We start from the raw sequence: 19,217 nt of genomic DNA on the forward strand, positions 1-19,217 counted from the left end.
AAATAATATAAAGCATATAGTTTGTAACATATATGAAAATAATGTGACAATAGTACAAAGGAAAAGAGAAGGAAATTAGAAATTCACTATTGTAAGTTTCTTATAAATGATAGTATGCAAATAATATAGTATTTTTAGAGTAGATATTGACACTATACCATACATCCTAGATTCACCATTAAAAGTAACACAGAGTTAGGCTGGGTGTGTAGCTCATGGGTGAAGTTCTGGTCTAGCATATGCAAAGCCTGGGTTTAATCCCCAGTGCCACAAATACAACAGAATACAATAAAAAAATACTCAGTTGCTCCAAAAAGGATACAAAAAGGAAGAATACAAGGAACAAAAGACAGATGGAACAATAGAAGTAAATATTAAGAGGGAAGGCAAACAGAAAAATCAGCAATCACAAGGAGTGTAAATGGACCAAACACATAATAACTAGTCCAACACATCAGCTTCTTAGTGGAGGTATATTACATGAACCAGACAAAGAAATTGAGAAGTAAGATGTGTGCAAGTACTAGGATCTCATTTTCATTTTGTTAGCATTTTCCTTAGTTATCCTAAGTGAGTATTTAAAATGGGAAAGCTGATGTAAAAATGTGCCAATTACCAGTATATTATTTATGCGTCTCCAAATAGATTTTGAATCTCTCATCTCAAGCAATTTTCAAATTGAAAATATATAATTACTACTTTCAAGTCTGTCCCTTCCAGATTGGGCTTTTAGCTCTAGCTCTGTAGCTGACTCAGACTATTCATCAGGTGACAGATCAGCAGAAAGCTGGGGACCATCTGATGCTGAGGAGGAGATAGGGGATGGAAAGAGAGAACAATCTCACAAACTGAATGCTTCATAGTTACCCTGCTCAGAGAGGCGCTGGGTGTCCTTAATGTCAGAGCTAGGGCATCAAACATTATTGTTAAAATAGAGTCCATTTTTTTTTTTTTGTAAGACTGATAAAATATTAAAGTTTCAGAATCTATGTCCTCAAGTTAAGAAGGAAATTATAGCTTTGAGTATCTGCTTCAAATTTTAAATCATAAAATCCTTTCAGTTAACTATGTCTTTTATAATTAAATGAAAGTTATTTTGCTTTCCCTTACCAATGCAAAAGTAGAAATCAAGGAATTCTGCTGCACATTGTTGTCTTAATTAACTCAATAGTCCTCTGGTGGAAATACCCAAGAGTATATGATGTGCATGGTCTTTCTCCTCAAATTGTGTTTTTATATGTGATGTATGTAGTTATGTGGAAACAGCTGGGGAAAAGAGATATCATACCAACAATTAAGAAAATCATAAGAAAAAAGTTATTCCCTTTCTACCTGACTTAGCAGTTTTTGCCTCTTTCTATCAAGTGTGTGTGTGTGTGTGTGTGTGTGTGTGTGTGTGTATTCTTAGATATGTTAGCTAGGTTTTAGGTCAAGCAAAGCACTTGAGACAGGCACTGTTATTCTGGGTATAGTGAAAAAATAATATGAATAAGGGAGTATTAACTTCCAAGGAATCCAAAGGACAAGTGTGTATAGGCAGAGGAAAAATATATGGTAGCATAGGATAGTGTAGACAGACGTGCGCATAGAGGAAAGTGCTGCCCATGAATGAAACTTGAATTGTGTTCTTGGAAATGCCCTTGTGAAATCCTGGAAGGTTCCTTAGTGCTCAGCATGGTTGTCATTTGATGACGTCTCTGGCTACTGAGTTTCTCAGGATTGTCAGGACAGGTTTCCATGATGACCTCATCATCTTCTCCTTCTTGAAACTCATGGGTCAGGGGCCTTTGCTTGACATGTATGACTTGGAATACCCCCAAATCATTATCCTGAACTTTTGCATATTAAACCCCTTTCTGACCACTTCTGTGAGCTATTCTGTAATCAGAAAGTTGTACCTGACCTCCTCTGTCCTCTAGCTGCACAAGCAGGGTGAACATCACCTCCTGCAGTATCTCCTCCAGACATGCACCTGCAACCCCAAACCATACCAGTCAGAAACACCCACCACATCCTTTGTGTTCAAGTTAACGATGACTGCAACTCCCATTTTCCAAGAGAAAATTGATATTAGAGTCATTACTAGGCAGGCATCTTCCTGTGTCCCTAGGGATCCTGGGATAACTGTAGTATTCCCAACCTTAGAGACTCTGGTCATTGTTCCTCAAAGGCAGGGGCTTGTTCCTCAAAGGCAGGGGCTTGTTCCTCTCAAGCCAGCTGCCCTCAAGAATAATTGTGAGTCTGGCAATGTTGGGCAAATTGTCCAGCCACCCTGAGTGCATCCTGATGCAGGGGGCTCTGTCAGGCTGCCAGCAGTGATTTATACCCAGCATCACATGAGCGGCCTGAATTCCACTTATCCATCTGTAAATGTACCTCAACAAACACTCCCTCTGCTTACAAACCTAGCTCTGGGATTAGGAGGGCAACATCTCATCAAACAGGCAGACTCATCTCTTGTGACAGGGCATCTTAACGCTCCATTCTAAAAGTCTATAATCATTTGCTAGCTCTAAAGTTGATATGGCAGAGCTTCCTTCTTGCATTTTAACCACCTATTTCATTTCAAAATGTTTGAGAGGTGATCTTGTTTATTGATGCAAGGAAATGTTGTATGCAATTAGGGTCCCGTTAGCAGTACAACATAGAACTGTCTGCATTCTAACAGGACTGCAGTGCTGGAAAGATAACCCAAACCTACATTTCCATTGTGCCTGCACCCTGGGTAGTGTCCCAAGTCCTCTGAATATGGATGGATATAGTTTTATTGAAAGACTCTGTGTGTGTGTATGTGTGTGTGTGTGTGTACACACACACAAATAACATTTGTACAAAATATATATATATAGAGAGAGAGAGAGAGACAGAGAGACAGACAGAGAGACAGACAGACTGACAGACAGATGATAGATATAGAGAGCACACATGCTGGAGAACCTAGTAGGAGATGCTAAATAGCATTCTTTGCTCCAAAATACTTTTAGAGTTTACTTTTTCCTGTATTTGTATAAATGGAACAGGTGTTTCTGTTTGCCTGTAGTCTCAGCTACTCAGTAGGTTGAGGTAAGAGGATCTTGAGTTTGAGGTCAGCCTGCACAACTAACCAGACTCTGTCTCAAAACAAAATATGAAAAAAGGACTAGGAGGTGTAGCTTAGTGTTAAAGCTTCCTTGGATTCAATCATTCAATCACACACACACACACATATAAATATATGTGTGTGTGTATACTTTTATATATATATATATATATATATACACATATATACATATACATATATAATATTTGGGGCTTTTCCTTTGAAATAACATTTGTACAAAAATTCACTTTGAAAACACACACACCACCAGGAAGAATAGGATCATAAAACCCTACAAACCCATCACCCAGTTCAATGCTGATTTCTTCAAACACTTTGTTAATCTTAAGATATTTTCATGCAAACCCAGACCTCTCATTATTTTCCCCCCTTCATATTTGAGAATTCATTGTTTAAAAAATGGACTTCTGAATCCTAACAATAATATGTTTATAGTACCAACAAAATTCACAGTACTTTTTTGGCATCATGTTATATCCAACCCACCTCCAAACATAGCTGTGTGGCTGCTTTGCATAAATCAGGATCAGAGTGTCCAGGGCATTTGGTACTACCTGCATGTCTTTTGAGTGTCTTTGATTGTTGAGCATTGGTTTGTGGAAGTCAGTTGTTTGATTTCTTTCTTTTAGTATCATTGAACGTATTCTGTTCAATGCAGAAAAAGTTGTCTGCATTTCACACCTTGAACTCTATCACATGGTCATTTCTTTCTCTTTTAATAGTCGGAATTCTTTGATACGAAGCGACTTTTCCTCATCAATTAGAGGTGTTTGTTTCCCCTGAGAGATAAGTGCACAATAAAAAGGAAGAAAAATGCTGAAATCTTTCCTTGTAATTGACAATTTGCAGAATGAATGGTGCCCTGGTTTGTTCTCTCTCTCTCTACTAAATATTTTTTTTTTATTATAAAATTGTAAACAAATGGGATACATGTTGTTTCTCTGTCTGTACATGGCGTAAAGGCATACCATTTGTGTAATCATAAATCTACATAGGGTAATGTTGTTTGATTCATTCTGCCATTTTTTCCCTTCCCCCCCTCCCCTCCCACCCTTCCCCTCCATCTATACAGTCCTTTCTTCCTCCATTCCTGCCCCCCTCCCTAAACCCAACTGCAACCCCAACACTAACCCTTCCCACCCCCCATTATGTGTCATCATCCACTTATTAGCGATATCATTCTTCCTTTGGTTTTTTGAGATTGGCTTATCTCACTTAGCATGATATTCTCCAGTTTCATCCATTTGCCTGCAAATGCCATAATTTTATCGTTCTTTATGGCTGAGTAATATTCCATTGTATATATATACCACATTTTCTTTATCCATTCATCAATTGAAGGACATCTAGGTTGGTTCCACAATCTGGCTATTGTGAACTGAGCAGCTATGAACATTGATGTGGCTGTATCTCTGTAATATGCTGATTTTAAGTCCTTTGGGTATAGGCCAAGGAGTGGGATAGCTGGGTCAAATGGTGTTTCCATTCCAAGTTTTCTAAGGAATCTCCACACTGCTTTCCAGAGTGGCTGCACTAATTTGCAGCCCCACCAGCAATGTAAGAGTGTACCTTTCTCCCCACATCCTCGCCAACACCTGTTGTTGCTTGTATTCTTGATAATTGCCATTCTAATTGGGGTGAGATGGAATCTTAGGGTGGTTTTGATTTGCATTTCTCTTATTACTAGAGATGTTGAACATTTTTCCATATGTTTGTTGATTGCTTGTAGATCTTCTTCTGTGAAGTGTCTATTCATTTCCTTAGCCCATTTGTCGATTGGATTATTTACATTCTTGGTGTAGAGTTTTTTGAGTTCCTTATAGATTCTGGAGATTAGCGCTCTATCTGAAGTATGATTGGCAAAGATTTTCTCCCACTCTGTAGGCTCTTTCTTTGCATTGCTGATAGTTTCCTTTGCTGAGAGAAAGCTTTTTAGTTTGAATCTATCCCAGTTATTAATTCTTGCTTTTATTTCTTGTGCTATGGGAGTCCTGTTGAGGAAGTCTGGTCCTAAGCCGACATGTTGAAGCTCTGGACCTACTTTTTCTTCTATAAGATGCAAAGTCTCTGGTCTGATTCCGAGATCCTTAATCCATTTTGAGTTTAGTTTCGTGCATGGTGAGAGATATGGGTTTAGTTTCATTCTGTTGCATATGGATTTCCAATTCTCCCAGCACCATTTGTTGAAGAGGCTATCTTTTCTCCATTGCATATTTTTGGCCCCTTTGTCTAGTATGAGAAAATTGTATTTATTTGGGTTTGTGTCCGTGTCCTCTATTCTGTACCATTGATCCACCTTTCTATTTTGGTACCAATACCATTCCGTTTTTGTTACTATTGCTTTGTAGTAGAGTTGAAGATCTGGTATTGCGATACCCCCTGCTTCACTCTTTCTGCCAAGGATTGCTTTAGCTATTCTGGGTTTTTTATTCTTCCAGATGAATTTCATAATTTCTTGCTCTATTTCTGTAAGGTACATCATTGGGATTTTAATTGGAATTGCATTGAATATGTATAGCACTTTAGGTAGTATGGCCATTTTGACAATATTAATTCTGCCTATCCAAGAACATGGGAGATCTTTCCATCTTCTAAGGTTTTCTTTAATTTCTGTCTTTAGTGTTCTGTAGTTCTCATTGTAGAGGTCTTTCACCTCTTTTGTGAGATTGATTCCCAAATACTTTATTTTTTTCGAAGCTATTGTGAATGGGGTAGTTTTCCTAATTTCTCTTTCTGAAGATTCATCGCTTATATATAAAAATGCCTTCGATTTATGTGCATTGATCTTATATCCCGCTAATTTACTGAATTCACTTATGAGATCTAAAAGTTTTCTGGTGGAATTTTCTGGTTCCTCTAAGTATACCATCATATCATCAGCAAATAGGGATAGTTTGAGTTCTTCTTTTCCTATTCGTATCCCTTTAATTTCTTTGGTCTGTCTAATTGCTCTGGCTAGAGTTTCAAGGACGATATTGAATAGAAGTGGTGAAAGAGGGCATCCCTGCCTTGTTCCAGTTTTTAGAGGGAATGCTTTCAGTTTTTCACCATTTAGAATGATATTAGCAATGGGTTTAGCGTAGATGGCCTTTACAATGTTAAGGAATGTTCCCACTATCCCTATTTTTTCTAGTGTTTTGAGCATGAAGGGGTGCTGTATTTTATCAAATGCTTTTTCTGCATCTATCGAAATAATCATGTGATTCTTGACTTTAAGTCTATTGATATGGTGAATGACATTTATTGATTTTCTGATGTTGAACCAACCTTGCATCCCTGGGATGAAACCCACTTGATCATGGTGCACTATCTTTTTAATATGTTTTTGTATGCGATTTGCTAAAATTTTGTTTAGAATTTTTGCGTCGATGTTCATTAAGGATATTGGTCTGAAATTTTCTTTCCTCGATGTGTCTCTGTCTGGTTTAGGAATCAGGGTAATATTGGCTTCATAGAATGAGTTTGGGAGAGTTCCCTTCTCTTCTATTTTCTGGAATACTTTGAGAAGTATTGGAATGAGTTCTTCTTTAAAAGTTTTGTAGAACTCGGCTGAGAACCCATCTGGTCCTGGACTTTTCTTTGTTGGAAGGCTTTTGATGACTTCTTCTATTTCATTACTTGAAATTGGTCTATTTAAATTGTGTATGTCCTCCTCATTCAGTTTAGGCAATTCATATGTCTCTAGAAACCTGTTGATGTCTTCGAAATTTTCTATTTTGTTGGAGTATAGATTTTCAAAATAGCTTCTAATTATGTTTTGTATTTCGGTCGTGTCTGTTGTGATATTTCCTTGTTCATTCCGAATTTTAGTGATTTGGGTTTTCTCTCGTCTTCTCTTTGTTAGTGTGGCTAAAGGTTTATCAATTTTGTTTATTTTTTCGAAGAACCAACTATTTATTTTGTCAATTTTTTGTATTGTTTCTTTCGTTTCAATTTCATTGATTTCAGCTCTGAGTTTAACTATTTCCTGTCTTCTACTACTTTTGGTGTTGGTCTGTTCTTCTTTTTCTAGGGCTTTGAGCTGTAGTGTTAGGTCATTTATTTTTTGAGTTTTACTTCTTTTATTAAATGCGCTCCATGAAATAAATCTTCCTCTAAGTACCGCTTTCATAGTGTCCCAGAGATTTTGATATGTTGTTTCTTTGTTCTCGTTTACCTCTAAGAATTTTTTAATTTCCTTAAAAATATGGAACGCTTCACGAATTTGCGTGTCATCCTTGCGCAGGGGCCATGCTAATCTTCTCTGTATCGTTCCAATTTTTAGTATATGTGCTGCCGAAGCGAGCACTCTACTAAATATTATAAACTCAAACATCCTTATATTTTCAATGTACCTTAGTCAACTATAATAATTACTTTTCTAAAGATTCTGAGAATCAGACTTTCCTGTCTTTGGTAAGTTGGCTTCCATGACTTAGACATGCCACTCTTGGTCCTTAGCTGTCACACCTCATCCTACGATCTCTGCTCCTTATTTTCCAAATCATTGGACTGGTCAGTACTCTAAAGAGCTCTGCTGCCTGTATGGGAGCAGCATTGTAAAAATACCATCTAGCGGTGGGCATTGCTATTATTCTGTCACTATTTCTAGAATCTTCTACCATTCAGAGCTGGGAAATGCATAGTGTTTAAAGAAAGCCATCAGGATCCAGGTCAGTCTTTAGTCTTGAGTTCCCTTGCTTTCCATGGTTCCAACCACTGAGGTTGGTAGATTTTGTTGTTTCTCCATCTCCCTGGGATACTTTTCCTGTATACCTCTTCCACCTTGAGGGAACTTGCCATCTCATTTATCCTGGAGTCCCTGCTTTACTTTAGAAGGCAAGTCCTTCTTCCACTGGGAATGTGGAGCCTGCAAGGACTTCTCCCAGTTTTGCCATCATTTGCTGGGCAATTGCACTGGTTTGTGTGGCTTCTGTATGTTGGTGGCCTATGGGGTCTTAGATACTGCCTGGCATCATCCATCACCCAAATGCCCTGATGCTAACCCCTCCCAGGGCTTAATATAACTGCTGGGGCCACACTGCCAGCACTGGGGACTGATCTTTGTTTGTTTTTAAATATACTGTCCAGGAATGTTTTCATTATCTTCATTCATTTGACTTATAGGAGGAATTTGGGAAAACCCAGAAATGATGTAGCTGCCTGATTTCACTTCCCAATAATGTCTCTACTTAAAAATCAATGTATGAGGGCTAAGCTCAGTGTTAGAGAATTTGCCTAGCATGCATAAGGCTCTGGGTTCAACACACACACACACACACACACACACACACACACACAGTCTTTGATTAGACACAAGACAGACAGAAACCTCTCATGGAAACATTTACAGGCATGTTCTCAACAGAGACAATAAAAGAAAGCAAATGGCATAAATTCCTGCAAATGAACTCTGTGTTAGGTCAGACATCCCTCTGGGGACTGTCCCAAAGAAGGGAAGCTTTTATTCACTCTCCTAACAATGCTTTCTGACCTTTGTGCTAAGAATAATTCAGTTGTTGCTTTAAACATTTCTAGTTCACCTCTAACTGCTGGTTACAATGAAAGAAAAGAGCCATTGTCCCTTCCTTTAAGCAGCCTGCAGAGCCTCCTCAGTGTGTCCTACAGAAGCCTTCCTGGGGAAATTATGCACCAAAAAAAGACTTGGAGAGGCTGCTGTTAACAATCTTGTATCCAAAAGGCATGGTGCCTTTAGCTGATGTTAGGGGAATTTATTCTGGCCTATGTAAATAGGTATGCTGAAAAAAATAACAAGCAAAACATGAGGTTTGAAACAAACTTGGCTGTAAATTGTAATTATTTATTTATTTGGTTTTTATTTCACAATTTTTAAGAGAAACTTTCACAGAACTTTCACTATGATAATGTATATAATGAATTGCTTAAAGAGTGAGCTAGCATCCAACATTTCCCAAGCCAGCTTGACCACTCAGCCCTTTTTATACCTCTATTCTGCCCCCAAGAAATACTAATGCAAAATGAATGCTATAAGGGTCATACTTATTATCATCAAATAGCTATATGAACCCAAGAAAGGAATAGCATTTATTCTTTAACTGCTCATTTTTTGAACCAGTGTTTCCTGAATAGCTTGGTGTTGTTCTATATCATGCTAATTATGCCAAAAGAACTTAATCTCAGGTCCTTGTTCTTAAGGAGACAATGTGTTAATAAATCATTATGCTATAATGTCATGAATACTTGTAGTTTTGGAGTATAAAGGACCATAATTAAAGGAACAAGTGACCATTGTGCTAAGATAATTCAATTGTTACTTCAGACATGGACAGTGATGTACAGTCAAGAAAGTTTCCAAAAGAAGATGACTGGAGCGAGGCTCCAAGTCCCAGAATTTACATGAAGGAGGTGCTAGGCTGTATAGCCCTCACTGTGGCCAGACTCTATTGAAGGCTATCATCATGGAAGTCTGATGTGGGAACTTTTGAAGAGTATCAAAATGCATTTAAATCAAAGGAATACACTCCAGCATTCCACAGAACAATGGGCTAACAATAGTTTACAATAATCTATTGTATATTTTATGAAGAACTAGAGGAGAAGGACTTGAGGACCTTAAGCATAAAAAAAGAGAAGGAGATTGAAACATGATTTATCCTGATTTGGTCATTGCATGTTGCACAAAATGCACTGAATTATTGTTATGGGAGTCTTAGGTCTAACACCTGATTTCTGGGATTCTAATGAACCAGGTCCAACCACTTATCACAATCACCAAACATAAAAGGTAATGGTGAAAAGCAGGAAAGGATACTTTAATCAATATGGCTATATTGGGAAAGGAAAGTGAGAACTAGGGTCTCAGTCCTGTCTTGGGTGCTGACAGGAGCTTTTGATTTAAATAGAGGAAGAATTTGGGGCAGGGGTAGGAGGTATGCATAATTAAGTGGTCTTGGTCAAACCTTGTCTGATTGATCTCAGTTCTGGTTCTGCAAGCAGGTGACTCCAGAGAAGTCCTTATCATTTGAGGGGGCAGTTTCCACTTCTTGCTCTAACAGACCTGTGATCCTGAAAGGGAAGAGATGGCTGGAGGCTTCTAGGCCCCACTCCAAAGGTCTGAAGCAGGAGGCTGCAAGTTTTGCCTCAGTCCTCAACAGGAGCACCATAGGTTAGATAAATTTAGGGCTAATAAACTCTGTATTACTAGTTTAAAAAAAATCATTTCTTAAATGATTAACATGCCTATATGCAGAGCAGAGCAGGAACTTGATCTGAAGTTCAAGGTAATAAAGGAGACAGATACAAGATGAAGTCAGAGATGCCAAGCTCTATCCTGCTTTTAGTTATGCATGGCATTCTGCAGGCTGAAGAGTCACTGCTTTTAGCAGAAAACATCTTTAAGTTCCTGTTGTATAATCACAGTGTTCCCCATAAATATGTACAATTATTATGTGTCAGTGAAAAAGAAAAAGATAATAATTAAGAATTTAAAACCATGGCTGACATAAAAAACATTCTATAAATGCAGTTATTGTAAAGTCTAGAAGTTCAGTATGGGGACAGGTTCTATTAATGGAGATACTTAGTTTTCTTGACATTTCTTTCAATTCCATTTGACTGCCTTTTTTATATATTAACTTGCCAGTCACAATAAAAACCTTCCTTCCATTGACCAAACCAATAAGATTTGGGGGTTTTGTGTCTTACCTTAAGCAGATAAGACTCAGGCACATTATTTTGTGGTACATGAATTGTTGCCAGAGGTTGAGAGTCAACTCTGGAATGATCCTCCATCCTTGGAGGTAATGCTCAAGGTTAGGGCCACTACCCAACCCAGAAAGAGAAGTAAGCAAGGCAGGGGTGGTAATTAGAGCAGGTTTACTGCAAGGTGAGGTAAAGGTAAGAGAAAGTGATACACCCTAGAGAGGGTTAGGAAAATGAGCTAGGGCTTTGATGAGGCTTTGGACTTTTGTTAGAATAGTGGGTGGAGATTTGCAGTGCCAGAAGCCTTGGAATAGCAGATAGCTAATCCTCTTTGGGCCAGTGGAACTCACATGCCCCAATGTGAAAACTGAGGACATGGATCTTTATACTGGGGTCATTTTGACATTTTTGGTCCAGTGTGCCACCAGTGGAAGATCATATGATGACCTTGGGTCAGCTTGTGGGAGCACGCATTACCTTGGTACCATGATGTGTACCCACAAATCTATGGAGGAATGTGATGGCCCTTTTTTGATGGAATTGGGCGTGATCAGCAGTGCCATTTGATGGCTCCATGTAGTCTACCCACCTATCCAAGATAGATTTCTTTTACAGCCCCACCCACACAAGAGAGGGAGAAATTTATGACTTCGTGGTATTACATTACAGGTATTGAGTCTTCTGGGTCCATTAGCTGCTAGTCAGGAGCCCCTTATCGTTGCTCCTGCTTGTGTCCCCCTTTTTCCATTCCTGCTCATCTCTAGCTACCTACACTAGTAAAATCTTATGGACATGCCACTATAGTGTTTTGTTTTGGTCCTGGGAATTGATTCCAGAGCCTCACACATGCTTAGCCTGCACTCTACCACTGAGCTACACCCCAAGTCCCTAAACATGTCATTATTTTAAAAACTAATTGTTCATAGTTTTGAAGGCATGTGCCTAAAGCTGTGTATTAACTTGAAAGAAAAAAAATAAAGAAATAACAATGAAAGTAAGGGAGAGAGAAAGAGAGGGGTGGAGGAAGGGAGGAAAGAGGGACAAGGAAGACATAAAGCCTGGTCATATGGTGGGCAGCTGAAAGGGCTAGGAATGTGAAGCTTGGTTATGTACATTTACTAACATGTGTTTTTGCATAGGAAAGGGAGCTTAGAAAGAATGAACTCACTGCCTGATTTTAAATAAGGTAGCAAATAGCATCAGTGAGAGTGTCAAAGACAACTAGACATGGGCAGTAGTGAAAGTAGTAAAAATGCATTTTATTTGTGACTATAGCAATTGGGGAAAAGACCTCAAATTAAAACTGGGCTCAACTTCAAAAATAGCATACGTGTCTTAGTCTGTTTGCACTGCTAAGATAAATGCCTGAAGCTGGGTAATTTAAAAAGAATAGAAATTTATTTCTCATTCTGGAGGCTGAAAAGTGCAAGATCAAGTTGCCAGCAGATATGGTATCTGATAAGGGGCTGGTCTCTATCTTCAAGATGATGCTTGAATGCTGTGTCTTCATATGACAGAAAGCAGAAGGGCAAAGGGGACAAACGCCCTTCGTCAAACCCTTCCATAAGGTTACCTAATCCCATTCATGGGGGGAGCCCTCGCAACTCAGTCGCCTTGTAAAACTGGGTGTTATGAGGAGGCCCAAGAGAAAGTTCAGGAACCTGACTAACGTTTGGTCAATCAGAGAACTTTTGTCAATAGTGCCGAGGTTAATTCTTGGATTAGTGGTATATTGTATGGAAGGAATTGGTGGCAATCACACCTACCTTTCTATATGAATGGTTTCTGTGGTTCACTACCCATGGGATGTTCCATAACCACGCAGACAGGCATTTTAATCTTTTTTTTTTTTTAAACTTTGCAGGGCTGCCAAGAGGACTAGCTTAATCAAATCATGGAAAATCATTCTTGTCATAATCATAGATGCTCCAAAAAATAGTTATTATTGACTTGTGTAGTATGGTCTGTTGACCTAGGTGTGGTGGAACACTTCTGTCATCTCAGAACTTGAGAGGTTGAAGCAGCAGGATAGCTAGTTAGAGGCCAGTCTTAGCAATACAAACACTCAACAACTTAGACTGTTTTAGTCAGAGTTTTTATTGCTGAGACCAAAAGACCTGACAAGAGCAATTAGAGGAGGAAAAATTTATTTTGAGGCTCAAAGTTTCAGATGTTTCAGTCCATGGAAGGCTGGATCCATTCCTTTAGGCTAGAGGTGAGGCAGAACATCATGGCAGAAGAGTGCAGTAGAGGAAAGCAGCTCAAGACATTACCAGGAAGCAGAGAGAAATTCCACTTGCCAGATACAAAATGTATACCCCAAAGTCACATCCCTAATGACCCACCTCCTCCAGCCACATCCTATCTGCCTTCAGTTACCACTTGGTTCATCCCTATCAGTGGATTAATTTATTGTCTTGGTTAAGGCTCTCATAACTCAATCATTTCTCCTCTGAATGTTTGGGCATTGTCTCACACATGGGCTTTTAGGGAACATCTATTATCTAAGTCAGAACAGAGACCCTGATTCAAAAAAAGAGTGAAAAAGCTGCCTGGAGGTCTTTTCTATGGGTGTGACTGCCCCTGCCGCCACCACCACCACTGCTGCGGCTGCCAATGCCACTGACCCACCACCCGCTGCCAACACCACCAACCAACTGCAGCTGCTGCTGACCCACCTCCCACTGTCCCTGGCCTCCGCCATGACTGCTGCCACCACTGCTTAGAGGTCTGCTGCCAGGGACACTACTGGTTTGATTCCATACAGCCACATCCATCTTGGGATGCCAACCAGGGCCTGGGGGGTTGGGATGCCAGCAGGTTTGCTGCCACCACCATCTTGGGGCACAGCTGCCTCTGTTTGGTGACACCAGCTAGGACCTGGAAGTCCAGTGTTGGGTGCTTGGGGGTTTGGCTGCACCTGGGGTCTTCCTGCTGGGAGTGCTGGTGGTCACCATCTTTCTGCTGCTTTTCAGCATCACTCCTTTGTGTGAGCACATCCCTGGTGGTATCCCTGCAAATTGGAGTGACATCGAGATTTTGGGGCTGCAATGTGGCTAAGTCTGGGGTGTCTGAAGCCCAGACTATCCCAGATCTGTGGGATAGTGACTGGGTCTATGAGGGCTGGTCTGGGCCTACCAAACTTATAAGAAGTCAGAGAAACTTTGGAATGCTGACAGAAACAGTTGTTCAATTTTCCATTGAGATTTATTATATCTTATTTTATTATTCTATTTTATTTTTTCCTTCTCTAATATTTCTACCATATTTGGAGCAAGGTATTTTTCATGCATCCGTTTGTTGAAGATGGTGATATATGAATGTTGTTTTGTGGTTTTGTTGTGTATTCTTATATTTTTATTTTTTTTTCTTTGTATATATTCTTCTTCTCACTTGTCTGTTTTCCTGGATTCTCTTTCTACCTTTTCTCCAGCCAACAACCAATCTCTGGTGATTTCTTTTTCAATCATCTTGTAGATTTTTACTTCTAGCTTCTCTCTTCCTCATGAACCGCATGTCCTTTATCATTTCCATTCTCTATTGTTCACATTTGAAATTGTAAACCTTTTTAGCAAATTTTCTGTTTATATTTCAGACAGTGATTGAACTCATCATTTCTATTTATTGTGAGAAAACCATAGTGGGAGCTATTAGGTTTAAGGCTATATATTGTTTACACTGGGTGCTGCTGACATTGGTCTCCCCCTTAAAGGTGAGGTACTGGAAACCTTCAGGAACAATAAAAGTCTATAGGGTAGAATATGTACTGCCTCATTTCCATACTGATAGATGGGAAAACACACAAACTTCATGAAAAAACAAGGGAACATAATTCCTCAAATCATCCAAGATGCTCCAATAACAGAATCCACTAAAACACAGTAGAAGAAATATCTGAGAAATAGTTTAGAATGTACATAGCTAAACTGTAATTAAACTGATCTTCTGATCTGCAAAGTGAAGGATGGTATAAAGAGTGAAATTAAAGAGGAGAATATGGGAAGTGAAAGATCACTTCAATATTAGAGGCTCTGAAAAAAAAAAGCAGAAATCTTTAAAATGACGGCATCAGTAAACCAAATTATAAATTTAAAATCAAAGTTAATTAGAAGGGACAAAGAAGGATATTTCATACTACTTAAGGGAATTATACATCACCAGTAGACTAGACCACTTGGAAGACAGAACCTTAGACAATGAAGACAAAATAAATAATCTTGAAAATAAAGTTGATCATGCAGAGAAAATAGTAAGAATTCATGAACAGAATTTCCAAGAATTATGGGATAACATTAAAAGACCAAATTTAAGAGTTATCAGGATATATGAAGGAGCAGAAATACAAACCAAAGGAATGCACAATCTTTTCAATGATATAATATCAGAAAATTTCCCAAACTTAAAGAATGAAATGGAAAATCAACTACAAGAAGCTTATAGGATTCCAAATGTACAAAATTACAGCAGACCACACCAAGACACATTACAATGAGAATCACTAAAATAAAGAATAAGAATAAAATATTAAAGATCAAAAAACCAGTTCAGACCTCAATTGATTTCTCAGTCTAGACCCTCCAAGCTAAGAGGTCCTGGAATAATACATTTCAAGCTCTAAAATAAAATGGATGCCAATCAACAATTTCACATCCAGGAAAATTAAGCTTAAGATTTGAAGATGAAATAAAAACCTTCCATGATAAATAAAAGTTAAAAGAATTCACAATTAGAAAGTCTGTACCACAGAACATTCTGAACAAAGTATTCATGAGGATGAAGTGAAAAAAAAATGTGAAAACCAGCAAAGGGAGGAACTACACTAAAGGAATAGTCAATAAAAGAAGAAACTCAGTCACATTAAGAACCAGAAATAAACCAAAATGACCAGGAATACAAATCATATCTCAATAATAACTTTGAATGTTAATTGCTTAAACTAATCAATCAAAAGACATAGACTGGAAGATTGAATTATAAAACAAGACTCAACAATATACTGTCTCCAGGAGACTCACCTCATACCCAAAGACATCCACAAACTGAAGGTGAAAGGATGGGAAAATATATCATTCATATGGATCATGTACATAAGCAGAGGTTCCCATCCTCATTTCAGATAGAGTGGACTGTAAGCCAAAATTAATTAGAAGGGAAAAAGAGGACATTTCATAAAACTTAAAGAACTTATACATCAACAAGACATAACAATTGTAAATATTTATGCCCCCCAAAATGGAACATCAATATACATCAAACAAATCCTTCTCATTTTCAAGAGTCAAATAGACCACAACACCAATAATACTAGGTGACTTTAACACACCTCACTCACCACTGAATAGATCTTCCAAACAAAAACTAAACAAAGAAACTAAATAATACAATCAACAATTTAGATTTAACAGTCATATATAGAATATTTCATCCATCAACAAGTGAATACAATTTCTTCTTGGCAGCACACAAATCCTTCTCTGAAATACACTATATCTTGTGCCACAAAGCAACTCTTAGTAAATAAAAAAAATGGAGATAACACCCTGCATTCTATTAGATTGTAATGGATTGAAATTACACATCAATGATAAAATTAAAAAAAATGGAAGCTACTCTAACACATGGAGACTAAATAATACACTATTGGATAACAAATGGATAGTAGAAGAAATCAAGGATGAAATAAAAAAAATACTTAGAGGTAAATGAGAATAACAATACAACATATCAAAATCGCTGGGACAATATGAAGGCAGTACTAAGAGGAAAGTTTATTGCATTGAGCTCATTTATTTAAAGAATAAAAAGTCAACAAATGACCTAACATTACATCCCAAAGCCCTATAAAAAGAACAGAACATCAGTCAAAACAGAAGACAGGAAATAACTAAAATTAGAGCTGAAATCAATGAAATTGAAACAAAATAAACAATTGAAAAATTGACAAAACAAAAAGTTGTTTTGAAAAATATCAATAAAATTAATAAACCCTTAGCCACACTAATGAAGAGAAAAAGAGAGAAAACCCAAATTACTAAACTACTTGATGAAAAAGGAAATATCACAACAGACAGGACTGAAATACAGATGATAATTAGAAACTATTTTGAAAATGTATACTCCAATAAAATAGAAAATATCAATGACATGGACAAATTTCTAGAGACGTATGACCTACCCACACTTAATCAGGAAGACATACACTATTTAAACAGATCAATTGCAAATAATGAAATAGAAAACACCATCAAATGCCTACCAATCAAGAAAAGCCCAAGACAAGATGACGGATTCTCAACTCAGTTCTACAAGACCCTCAAAGAAGAATTAACATTAATACTCCTCAAAATATCCCATGAAATAGAAAAGGAGTGGGGAGGGCTGGGGTTGTAGTAGCTCAGTGGTAGAGTGATTACCTAGTTTTGATTCTCAGCAACACATATAAATGAAATAAAGGTCCACTAACAACTAAAACATATTAAAAAAAAAAAAAAGAAAAGAAAAGGAGGGAACCCTTCCAAACTCATTCTATGAGGCTAATATCACCCTGATACCAACACCAGACAATGGCAGATTAAGGAAAGAAAACTTAAGACCAATATCTGTAATGAACATAACTGCAAAATTTCTCAATAAACTTCTGGCAAATTGCATACAAAAGCGAATTAAAAAGATAGTGCACCATGATCAACCTGGGTTCATCCCAGGGATGCAGGGTTGGTTCAACATATGGAAATCAATAAACATAATTCATATCAATAGACTTAAAAATAAGAATCATATGATCATCTCAACAGATGCAGAAAAAGCATTTGACAAAGTACAGCACCCTTTCCTGTCCAAAACACTAGAAAAACTATGGACAGTAGGAACATATCCCAACAACATAAAAGCCATATATGCCAAAGCCAAGGCCAACATAATTCTAAACAGAAAAAAACTGAAAGCATTTCCTCTAAGAACTGGAACAAGACAAGGATGTCCTCTTTCACCACATTTATTCAACATCAATCTTGAAACTGTAGCCAGGGCAATTAGACAGAAGAAAGAAATTAAAATGATATAAATAGGTAAAGAAGAACTCAAACTATCACTATATGCTGATTACATGATTCTATATTTAGAAGATCCCAAAACATCCATGAGAAAACTTTTGGAACTAATAAATGAATTCAGCAAAGTAGCAGGCTATAAATCAACACCCAAATATCAAATATGTTCCTATACATCAGTGATGAATTGACTAGAAGAGAAATTAGGAAAACTACCCTGTTCACAATAGCCTTAAAAAAATAAAATACTTGGGAATCGGTCTAACAAAAGAGGTGAAAGACCTCTACAATGAAAACTACAAAACACTAAAGAAAGAAATTGAAGACCTTAGAAGATGGAAAGATTCCCATGCTCCTGGACAGACAGAATTAATATTGTCAAAATGATCATCCTACCAAAAGTATTATACAGATTTAATGCAATTCCTATTAAAATCCCAATGACATTTTTCATAGAACTAGAAAAAACAATCATGAAATTCATTTGGAAATACAAGAGACCCAGAATAGTCAAAATAATCCTTAGCAAGAAAAGTGAGGCAGGAGGTATCACAATACCAGACCTTAAACTATACTACAGAGATATAGTAACAAAAACAGCATGGCATTGGCACCAAAACAGACATGTGGACCAATGATACAGAACAGAAAATAAAGAGACAAATCCACATTAATATAGTTATCTCATACTAGACAGAGGTGCCAGAAACATTCACTGGAGAAAAGATAGCCTATTCAACAAATGGTGTTGGGAAAATTGGAAAGCCACATGTAACAAAATGAAATAAAAACTTTATCTCTCACCCTGCTTGAAATTCAACTCAAAGTGTATCAAAGACATAGGCTAATAGAAGAAAAAGCAGGCCCAAACTTTTACCGTGTCAGCCTAGGACCTGACTTCCTTAACAATACCCCTAAAGTACAAGAAGTTAAATCAAGAATCAATAAATGGGATGGACTCAAACTAAAAAGCTTCTTCTCAGCAAAGGAAACAATCAGTAACACGAATAGAAAGTCTACAGAGTGGGAGAAAATCTTTACCACTTGCACATCAGATAAAGCACTAATCTTCAGGATATATAAAAACTTAACACTATAAAAACAAATAACCCAATCAACGAATGGGCTAAGGAACTGAACAGACACTTCATAGAACAAGAAACTCAATCAATCAACAAATATAGGAAAAAATGTTCAACATCTCTAGCAATTAGAGAAATGCAAATAAGAACTACTCTAAGATTTCATCTCACTCCAATAAGAATGGTAATTGTCAAGAATACAAGCAACAATAAATGTTGGCAAGGTTGTGGGGAGAAAGGTACACTCATACATTGCTGGTGGGAATGCAAATTGGTACAACCATTATGGAACGTGGTAGAGAGACTTCTCAGAAAACTTGGAAT

The 19,217-nt window shown here is 37.6% G+C and overlaps 1 protein-coding gene and 1 non-coding gene across 2 annotated transcripts in view; one reads left to right on the plus strand and one right to left on the minus strand.

Annotated features, from left to right (window-relative positions):
- Gabrg3 (gamma-aminobutyric acid type A receptor subunit gamma3) overlaps window positions 1-19,217 on the plus strand; it is a 640,380-nt gene that overhangs the window by 214,704 nt on the left and 406,459 nt on the right. The window lies entirely within an intron of this gene.
- LOC124978327 (U6 spliceosomal RNA) lies at window positions 7,281-7,388 on the minus strand. The gene has a single exon (XR_007107364.1). It is a non-coding gene; the product is annotated as a U6 spliceosomal RNA (small nuclear RNA).

The sequence above is a fragment of the Sciurus carolinensis genome, chromosome 2 (assembly GCF_902686445.1).
Source record: "Sciurus carolinensis chromosome 2, mSciCar1.2, whole genome shotgun sequence".
Taxonomy (NCBI): Eukaryota; Metazoa; Chordata; class Mammalia; order Rodentia; family Sciuridae; genus Sciurus; species Sciurus carolinensis.